This window comes from Corvus brachyrhynchos, unplaced genomic scaffold (genome assembly GCF_000691975.1).
Source record: "Corvus brachyrhynchos isolate BGI_N302 unplaced genomic scaffold, ASM69197v1 scaffold525, whole genome shotgun sequence".
NCBI classification, from domain to species: Eukaryota; Metazoa; Chordata; class Aves; order Passeriformes; family Corvidae; genus Corvus; species Corvus brachyrhynchos.
Genome location: NW_008238341.1, coordinates 1245270 through 1255750, shown reverse-complemented (window position 1 = coordinate 1255750; position 10481 = coordinate 1245270). Strand labels below are relative to the sequence as shown.

Genomic DNA, 10481 nt, shown 5'->3' with positions numbered 1-10481 from the left:
ATATATATATATATATATATATATATATATAGTAAAGAACTGTTATTCCTATTTCCCACATCTTTGACTAAAGGCGCTTGATTTCAAAATATAGTAACTTGGAGGGAAAAGGGGTTATATCTGCCACTTCAAGGGGGCTTCTGCCTTCCTTAGCAGACACCTGTCTTTCAAAACCGAGACAGTATGTTATCCTCATTTCAGTAGTAAGTTACATTTGACTCCTAATCAATACTATTTCTTTTGCTAGCTTTAATATAGGTACCTTGATATAGTGCACTGTTCTATGTAACCTGCTCTTAGTTCCTTTAATTTTATACTGTGTAGTAAGTAAATCTGATTTGTCTGTTATCTCCTGTCTGTTTAATAAATAACTCATTTTATAAATAGACCTAATGTGCCATCCTTAGAACTTGTGGGCCAGCGTAATTTCTTAAATTTAAGCTGGCAGGGCTTGTCTAAAGCTTCCACTCACCCTGTGACATTCCCCAAACTGGAGTGGGGGCAGCCAGATTCAGCACAGCCAGATCCAGTGGTTCCTCAGAGGTCTATTCCTTGTCCTCGAATGGACCCACAGAGGCTCTCCCAGCACTTGGCATTCCCTGCTCACAAACTACCTGTGGCTGCTCTTGCGTGATGCTGGTGGCACGGTGTGGCCAGCACTGGCTCCACTCATCCTCAGCTTCACCACTGAGCTTGCTGGCTGCACAAAGTAGTCCCCAGACCAGTTGGATATCCCTGCAAGGAGATTTGTGGGGAAAGACAAAACAACCCAAGAACCACCCCAAAGCCACTGTCAGCAGCAGCTGGTGGCTCACCCAGAAGCACTGACCCTAACCAAAATCCGAAGTGGAGGTGACACAGGCATTCAGGACACCCTCACCAATGTCCCCACAGAGCACCCTCAAATGGAACAAGGACCTCCCCCCACTACCTTTGGGACCCCCAAATGAGGGCAGGGAACCCCTCCAGCACACCTGAGGCCCCCTTAAAGAGTCCAAGACCCCCAGAACCCCCCCAATAGGACAGAAAACCCACCCCGCACCCCTGGGATCTCGAAATGGGGTCTGGAACCCTCCCAGCAGGGTTTTGAGCCTCCACCCACACTTTTACCCCAGCTCTCCAGCTCCCAATCATGCCATCATGCTTGTGCTGGTGGGTGACAATTTTGGGGGTTCATCTCCCCCCCAAACTCCCCTACTCTGCCACGCATGTAGGGCTTACCATGCTCCTCCAGAATCTTCCATCCATCCATCTTGTTCATCCCTATCCTATGCCTGGGGGAGGTGGGGGTTCCCACCTGTCCCTCTCTGTTCCCCCACAGGGTGTCACTTTGCCCTTGTTCTTGCAGCAGGGATAGTCATCATCGAGCTTGTCCCCTTCAGGGTCATGGAGGAAATTGGGTGGAGAGGGCTTCTTGAGGGGGTGGGGGCCAGGGATAGACGGATGGACAAACACCTCCCTCTCTCCAGTGGGGTCATAGATGGATGGATGGATGGATGGGCGGGCTAGATGGAGAGACAGCAAGGTTGGCCAGCCATGGGCCATATGGACAGACAGACAGCAGAGATGGCCAGGCCAGGGGGACAGATGGCAGGGATTGTCTGGACAGATGGATGGATGAACGGCCAGATGAAATAATGTTTGGGCTGGATGGCTGGAGAGATGGACAGCAGGGGTAGCCAGGATGAAGGATGGATGGACAGCTGGATGACTGACTGGGGTGGTGTTATGCCCTGGTCTGCTTGGAGGGTTTAGGGGAAGGTTGGTTGATTTACTCTGCTGGTGGTGAGTAAATGTGTGGGGAGAAACAACAAAATACTCAGGAAGTTCAAGAACAAGCTTTTATTTGCAAACTTGAGAACATTAAGGTAGAATAAGGTACTGTCTTGGTTTGAAAGACAGGTGTCTGCCAAGGAAGGCAGGAGTCTCCCTTGAAATGAAAAAAAAATGCAACTGCCCTCCCTCCGAATTATTGTAATTTTGAAATTAAGGGGCTTTCAGGCAAAGATATGAGGAATAGGAATAACAGTTCTTTACTCTTTTATATTTTTATATATATATATATATATATGTATGTATAACAAGACAAACAAACAACAATAACTATGGCATTAACAGCAAACAATCACAAACCCAGTGCCAGCCTTCTCGGCTGTCAGGCCCTTTCCCCTCGGGTGCCGTTCCGCTCGCAGCCGGCAGGGGCGCTGGCGGCTCCCGGTGAGCAGGGCAGGTGCGATGGTTCGGTGGCCTGGGATCCCGGGAAGGGATGGGACAAAGGCTTCACAAACCCCTGGGCAGCCGATCCCGGTGTCCGGCCGGACCCTCAGGAACAGCAGGCTGGAACGGCAGGCTGGAACAGCAGGGATGAGCACAAATCCCGGGGGCAGATGAGATGTATCGAATTCCGGAGCTGCAGTGGGAACCCCCGAAGGTCTCAGCAGGCAGGACATGCAGGGCTACAGAATAGCGAAGGCTCGAAGCAATGGCGGGGGCAGGGTGGCTGCAGCCCAGCTCCCAGCGGGGCAGGGAAAGGCGGGCTTGGGAATCCCAGGGTTTCTCTGGTAGAAGGAAGGCAGCCAAAAAAGCAGAAGCCTGCCATGCTGACAAATCCCTTCCCGCCTCTCTCCCCGTCCAAACACAGAGAGCTAACAGCCCACATCCCCAGGTGAAAAAGAGTAGCCCATTGGGCTCCTCCCTCAGTGGCCAGGTCTTTTGTTTCTCCCAAGCACCCAGCAATTTGTTGCCCTGGCAACATATATAGGGAAAATTTCTCAAGAGAAAAAAGAAAACAGAAGGGGAACTCCCAAAAGCCCCAACAGGTACTTAGCAAATCTTAAAATGTAGCCATTTTTGTTACTATCTATAGTAATGTGCAGAAATTCACGCAATGAAAAGCCAGTGTCCATAAAGGAGACAGAGGAGTCCTACAACTTTATTCAAATAAAGGGAGAGAGTCCACTGGGCACACACACCTAGTATCTCACTGGCTGAGATACTAGGAAGGTACAGCCTTTCCAAACCACCTGCCACATATTCCCCTCTTAAACATATCATTTCCATCCAAAGTTCATAAAGTCAGGCTTGTGTAGATCCATTTGTCTGTTTCAGGAGTCAAACTGTTCTGTAACAAACCTGCAGCTTGAAGTTGGTAGAGACATTAAGACTCATTTCAAAGACCCATACCCTCACCCATGGAATTGTTTGTAAAGACATTAGCATACATCTTTCCTATCAGTAATATAAAACCATAAAAATATCATTAAAGAAAACGTATAAGGGAAAAGAAAGAAAGGATAAGAACAGAATGGTTATATAGTTACCACTCACCAGTGGGGCCAGGGACAAAACCTGGTTGTTGCAATTTCGATGTAAGTTGGTCAAGTGATGTTCACAGCCTTGATCTGTCAGGGGTTGAAGAAGCCTGCAAAATGCAATGTTCAATAGGTTAATATGTGCTCCAGCTCCGTGGGAACAGGGGCAGGGGAGTTCTACACTGTATGATGTTCCACTTCAGATAGGGCACAATTGTTTTGAGTCCTTAACCATTAACATTCCAGTCTCTCAGAGATGGATGGCTGGACAGATGGAGAGAGCAGGGATGGCCAGGCCAGAGGGAAGGATGGGCAGACGGATGGATGGGGGTAGGACAGATGGGAGAGAGGACAGATGGTAAGTCACCTGGATGGATGGACAGACAGAAGGACAAAAGGACAGATGAATGGATGGGCAGATGGCTGAGTCCCAATGGACATCTGTGACAAGGGGTATCCCTCAGGGGTCTGTACTGGCACCAGTGCTATTCAATATCTTCATCAATGACACAGACAGTGGGATCGAGTGCACCCTCAGCACGCTGGAAGATGATGCTGAGCTGAGCAGTGTGGGTGACACACCTAGAGGACAGGGCCATCCAGACAGACTTGGACAGGCTCAGTCAGTGGGCCCATAGGAACTTTATGAGGTTCAACAAGGCCAAATGCAGGTGCTGCGCATGGGTCAGGGTAACACCCAGTATCAATCCAAGCTGTGGGATGAACAGATTGAGAGCAGCCCTGCCAACAAGGATGTGGGATGCTGGTGAGAGGCTGGACATGAGCTGGCCACGTGCACTGGCAGCCCAGAAACTATATCCTGGGCTGATCCCCACAGCATGGGCAGCAGGTGAGAGGGGGTTCTGCCCCTCTTCTTTGGTCAGACAGGACCCCACCTGCAGCTCTGGGTTCTCCAGCACAGGAAGGATGTGGACCTGCTGTCCAGAGGCTATGAAACTGCTCTAAGGGCTGAAGCAGCTCTGCTCTGGAGACAAAGAGCTGGGGATGTTCAGCCTGGACAAGAGAAGGCTCTGGGGAGAACTTAGAGCCTCTTCCAGTGCCTAAAGGGGCTCCGAAAGAGCTGGAGAGGCACTTGGGACAAGCTGATGTGACAGGAAAAGGGGGAATGGCATCACACTGATGCCTGGCAGGGTTAGATGGAACACTGGGAAGAAATTCTTCCCTGTGAGGGTGGTGAAGCACTGACATGGCTTGCCCAGAGAAGCTGTGGAGCTGAGAAAGTGTCACTTTTACCCAAGAGCATCCCTGGACCAGTCTTGAGACTTGATGCCAACTTGCCTCGCTGGCAGCCTTCTAATCAGCTCTACCAGCAGGACATTTCCAAGGCATTATTGTGAGTTTTGCTCTTCTCCTTCAGGAACCATGTTCCACACCCAGAGACAAGCCTGTACCAGGAGGGGCTGTGATGGCTCCCATCAGCTGTCCAGGTCAGAGAGATGCAGGTAAGGCACCATGGAGGAGACACTGACTGACTGTCACTTCTCTTACATTAACAGGGTTTAACAGCAGGAGGGAGCCAGGGCACAAGGGCCCATAAGATCAAAAAAATGCATCAAACAGCAGCAGGAGAGGAAGAAAAGGTGCAGATCACCAGGCTTGGACAGTGCTTTTGGGTAGCATCTGCCAGAAGCACAATTACAGTGAAAAGCATTGGGAGGTCAGGGAGCGACTGAGAAAAGTGCCCAGCAGAGAGGAGAGCCCAGGGAGACAGGAAAAGACAGAGAAAGAGATGAAAATTATGGAACATGGAAACGGAGGCCACTCATAGTGTGCAAGTCCTGGAGAGAAACACTGTTGGTTGAGCAGATGATGGGGAAGAGCAGTAATTTGGCTGGTACTGCAAGTTTTACACGATTTGTGAAGGTGTTTTTTGATGTCATATATGCCTGAGAAGGTAAGAGGACAAGACACAAAGGACTGGTTTCTGCAGATGCAATACATGTAGCTAAATAAATAAAATAATTTCTCTTGGTAATTGAATACTACAGTATCTTTCCCTTTCTCCTAGGCTGGTGGAGAAGTGACTTTTACACAGGTCACCAGACCATGACTGGTGCCAAGAAAGATCTCTTCACTTGGGTGCTCATCTGGACCCTGTTCCTGCTCACATTCCCCACTCCCAACACCTTTCTCACTGGACTTGGTTTCTAGAAGGCACAGCAGTCCCAAGCACTGGCACTGGAGATGAAAGAGGATGCTTCCCTCATTTTGGAGTGAGTTTCACAGCAGGCTTGGGAGCTGGGTGCTTTATACTTTCTGTGAGAAGAAATGCCTAAATATTTGTCTTGGTTTTTGCCTCAGAAACTGATTTCAGGTCTGGGCTGGCTGAGAAATAGACCAGAAGGTATACAAACTGCAGCGTGTGTGAGACACTGCAGAATCATCAAGGTGAAGTGTTGTGTTTTTTAATCAAACTCCACTGCCCAAGTCTGCCAGGAAACCAATTTCTTCACCAAAAGAAGGAGTAAAAAGAGTAGAAACCCACCTGCTTAACCAGACAGCCCTGTTGATGGGGACTGTCAGTGTCCATGTTTGCACTCCCTTGGTTCCCTGTCTCTCTTGCACTAGATGTTGCACTTGGAAGAACATGAGCCACACACAAGGGAGCTGAGCCTCTGATCCAGCAGCCCTGGAGACACTCTGTTCCTGAGAAATTTTTTTCCCTGAGATCTCTGCATGCTTTTTCAATACAGGTTTACAAAGCTCCCACCTTTCTGCATCACAGGGGAGTGTTCATAAAGGAAGTTGTTGCAGTTTGAAGCTGGTTAAGCACCAGGCACCCACGAAAAACTATTCACTCATTTTTCTCTGCCATAGCTAAGCAGATGAGGGGAAATTAAAACTTCATTTTCATGAGTTAAGGATTATTGAAAAAAAAAACCACTTTAAGGCAAAACAGGTTCAAAACTTAAACAGTATAAAGAAGATTTATTATTAACAAAATTGAAAGTAAAAAGGGTAATGAGAGCCAAAGAGAACTTTCAGAACACCTTTCTTTCCCAGTCCCTCCCTCTTTCCACCAACTACACAAGGAAACAGAACATAAGGTTTTGGTCAGTATTCCACGTCTTAAAAATCTTTCTTCAGTATGCTTAAGGAAGAGAGTTTCTTCTGCTGTGCCGTGGGATCCTTCCCACAGGAGATAGCTCTCTGCGAACTCTTCTAGTGTGGTTTTAACTTTTACAAGCAATAGTCCCGCCCAAACCTGCTGCAGTGTAAATCCCTCCCATGGGTCAAGCAGTCTTCCCACAACTGCCTAGTGTGGGTCATTTTAGTTCATGTGGTTTAGTCTTTTAAGGATGAGCTATTCTAGTTTTGAAGTAAAGGCTCTCTTCCTCTATCTCTAAAAGCAAGGGTCATCTCTCTCTGTTCGAGTTCCTCACTAGATTACAGCTTTTCAGTGTCCACGTGCTCCAGCGTGAGTACTCTCCTTCACAGGCTGCACGTGGATCTCTGCACCCCCCCGTGCACCTCATGAATTACAGGGAAAATGTATTATAGTCTTCACCACAGCTCGCAGGAGAATCTCAGCTCTGGCTCTTGGAGCATCTCCTCCCTCTCCTTTTTTTCACTGACCTTGGTGCCGTTGTGTTGGTTTTCCTCATGTGTCCTCACTTTTCCTTCTTCTCTGACTTGGAAGAAAATTGGTGTAAGTTGCAGTTGAGAGGTTGATCTCATCTGGGCTCTGCATCGGGGAACTGCTCGCTGTGTCTCTTGCTGCTGGCCATGTGGTCCCTGCTGGTACCGCACAGCCGGCCCTGGCCGCGTGGTCCTCACGGGGCAGCTCCAGCTTTGGAGGAGCCCGGCTGCAGTCCTGGCTTCAGGAGGGCTCTGGCTGTGCAGCCCTGGGCATCCCCCACTGGGATGGGTCGCAGCGGCTGCCTCACCACCCCTGGGGAGAAGAAAAGAGCGCTTCCCACAGTTTTTCCTTTCTTAAATATGTCATCACAGAGGTGTCACCAACTTCTCTAATTGGGCTAGTAACCTGCCTATCATCAGAGCCTTCAGCGATTGGCTCTCTGCTGGACGCAGAAGTTTCGAGCAGCTTTTCTCCCACCCCCACTAAAAACATACTGTGTTAAACCAACACAGAAGTCTTGACTTAAACGAATTTTAAAAAACCCCGTCTGTTTTTTCTTGCATGGTCAAACTCTCTATAGAATAATCAGAAGCACCACTTGGGACTGGGTTTGGTTTGACGGTTTTATTGTTTCAATCATAAATGTCAGGTTTAATGGTCAACATTCTTCTGAGATGTCTGCAGCCTTTGATGATCACTGGCAGGTTACGGTGGGAAGCTTGGTGACGAGTACTGAAACAGGTCCCTACGCTAGCCATGCACTTGAAATGGTTGGCAAAGAGTGAGGCAACTGTTGCAATGCTGCAAATGTTGCTAGTTTTTAGTCCTTCTCTCTGGAGTTCCCCTTCTTCACTCTTGCACCATCCTCCCCTGAGCTTCTGCCATCAGGAGGCTCTTTCTCTCCCTGTGGGAACAGCTGAGCAGGTTCCCATGGCCATATCCCAGCTGGTGGTGAGGGTGCCCTGCATTTCCTGGGAGGTGGAATGTCTGGCTGGCTTCTGTTCAGCTTCTCCCCCTCCTCAGGGTGTGTGGGTTTTCTCCACCTCCTTGATTTCTTGCAGTTTCCTTGTGGCTTTAGACCTATCATTTTCTGGCACACTTGACATAACATGCAGAAGACTGAAGAAGCACAAGGCTTTGGAAAACAGATTACGGTTTTCCAGCCATGTTTGTCCCTTTCAAGCAGTGACTCATCTTTATACCCTCTCAGATGTTCATTTTGCCACTTTTCACAGCTGGCCCTTCTCAGAGGGCATACAGCTGGCAATTTACATAAGTGCAGTTTAGTGCCAGACAACGAGGGAGAAGAAAGGGCCTGTCAAACTGAAGGACAGACAGAACTCACCTGGACAAACAGTCATTCTCTCCTATGACAAAAAAGCAAAATCCACCAGAGAAGAACAGCAACAGAAGCAGTAACAGGAGAGTGTATTCTGAACATCCTTTCACACTTGTTCCTACCTGGCATAGAAGAGTAAATATGTACTTTGGCAGAGAGATGTCTTAAGGCATCATTCATCTAGTACCACTGCCCATCCCTGGCCTGCAAAAGAAGTTATCTTCAGATGAACTGCAGGGGTTTTTAAAGCAAAACCACAGCTGGGACACATTGAAGGACACAATTCAACAACGCAAATCACTGAGTAGATTTTCACCTTCAGGAAGCAGTAACAGTGTCCTGCCTAACAGCAGAACCTTCATGTGCCAAGATTGTAACAAGGAATAGAGCAGTGGTTCTCCAGCCTAAGACATGTATGTGCCAAGGCCCAAATATTCTGGATCTGCACAACCTAAAGAGAGACCAAGACGACTCAAAAATTATCCTTAGAATCGTTAGGAAATGCCCTGAGAAAACTGTGTCACCAAACACAGGTTGAAGGTGTAGAAATAGATCACCTTGGTTCACCAAAAGCAGGTATTGCTGTTTTGGCATTTCAGTGGTAGAAAGGTGTTCTGGGCCAGCCCAGTTCTGTATGAGCCGAGTCAGGGCTGATCTTCACACTGGAGCCTCCTCTTACCACAAGGAAAGGGCAAAGCCCAGCTACAGCATTGACTGTACTCAGACTGCTGCACTCAACCATTGTGTGCATACATAACAATTTCCAAATCAGGATTCTTCTTCAGAAAAGTGTGGCGATACAGCTAGAAAGCAGAAGTGAGAGCACTGCTAAACTCATGTCAGAAGTAGATGTGCTAACGCTGCTAGGCCACAAACCGTGGCAATGAAATAGTCAGCACAGAAGAAAAGCATGCTTGGTATGTACCTGTGATAGTTAGTGCTAGCTTTTAGTTTTGCGATGTTATTAAGAAACATAGATATGGTTGTTATAGTGATTGCTGCTTATGTAAGAATTTATTTTTAGTAACTGCTGAAAAAGTATAAATACTCAGCTCTGTATGTATAAAATCGGCTTATTGCATCCAAGCAATCTGCCCTGTCTCTTTCATCGCCGATCGTCTCGCGACAATAAAGGTCTCTTTCCAAGTAGAAAAGTTGCAGTGCACTTGTTTACATACCTTGCTCATCTTTCTGCCAGAGAAAGCATGACTTCTCCCCAAGCAGAGTCAGGACATTGGGACCTCTCAAAGGCAGTGTTCAGCTGATCAAACCTTGAAAACAATCACAGACCTAACTGTTGCAATCATGGAATTAGTGAAAAAGGCCCTGAAGATCAAGACCAATTGTTCCCCCACCACTGCCAAAGCCACTACTAAACCATGTCCCCAAGTGCCACATCTACATGGCTTTTAAATCTTTTCAGAAATGGGGACTCCACCACTACCCTGGGCAGCCTGTTCCAGGGCTGGACGAGCCTTTCCACAGCAGTTCTTCCTGAGGTCCTATGTGAACCTCCCCTGCAACAACTTGAGGCCAATCCCTCTTGTCCTGTCCTGTCCCTTGCTCCCTGGAAGCAGAGCCTGACCCTCACATGGCTGCATCCTCCTGGAGTTGTGGAGAGCGAGAAAGTCCCCTCGAGCCTCCTTTTCTCCAGGCTGAACCCTCCCAGCTCCCTCCTTGTGCCGCTCCTTGTTCTCCAGCTCAGCAATGTTTTTCTTCTAGTGAAGCACCCAGAACTGACCCCAGGACCAGAGATGCCTCAGCACCGGCGGATAGTCACTGCCCTGGTCCCACTGGCCACCCTGTGGCTGGTACAGCCCACGTGCCATTGGCCTCCTTGCCCATTTGGGCACAACTGGGCTCATGTTCAGCCGGCATGTGCCCAGGTGGGCAGGGAGATGAACGGTGTTATAAACATATATTATAGTATTGGCTTCTTGCAAAGTATTAAGGTAGATATTATATAATGTTAGAAATGCTTTTTGCTGTGTGGATGTAGTTCTCTCTCGTTTTAGCAAGAATGTTAGCAAGTGTGAGCAAGTAAGATAACCTCCAAGCGAGCAGAGGATGAGGCCCAAGGAGCTGCTAATCAACACTTTGTCCAGAGAACAAAAGGGCCCAAAGGCTACTCCGCCCGGAGAACGGGCGGCCAGGAGGGTCCGAGAGCCGCTATCACCGCTCTGCCCGGGGGGCAAAGAGGCCCAAAGCTGCAATCAGCCCTGACTGTCTG

General features: G+C 48.4%; 1 long non-coding RNA gene across 3 annotated transcripts in view; it reads right to left on the bottom strand.

Annotated features, from left to right (window-relative positions):
• Nucleotides 1–2306: 2306 nt before the first annotated feature.
• Nucleotides 2307–10481, bottom strand: part of LOC108446922 — an 8319-nt gene continuing 144 nt past the window's right edge. Inside the window, exons 2-4 of one of the 3 annotated variants that reach the window (XR_001862264.1) lie at nucleotides 9430–9522; nucleotides 3328–3421; nucleotides 2307–2558 (exon numbers count right to left, since the gene is read on the bottom strand). This is a non-coding gene — a long non-coding RNA (uncharacterized LOC108446922). The remainder of the gene's footprint in view (nucleotides 2559–3327; nucleotides 3422–9429; nucleotides 9523–10481) is intronic. The other 2 variants (XR_001862265.1, XR_001862263.1) reach the window with 2 other exon arrangements.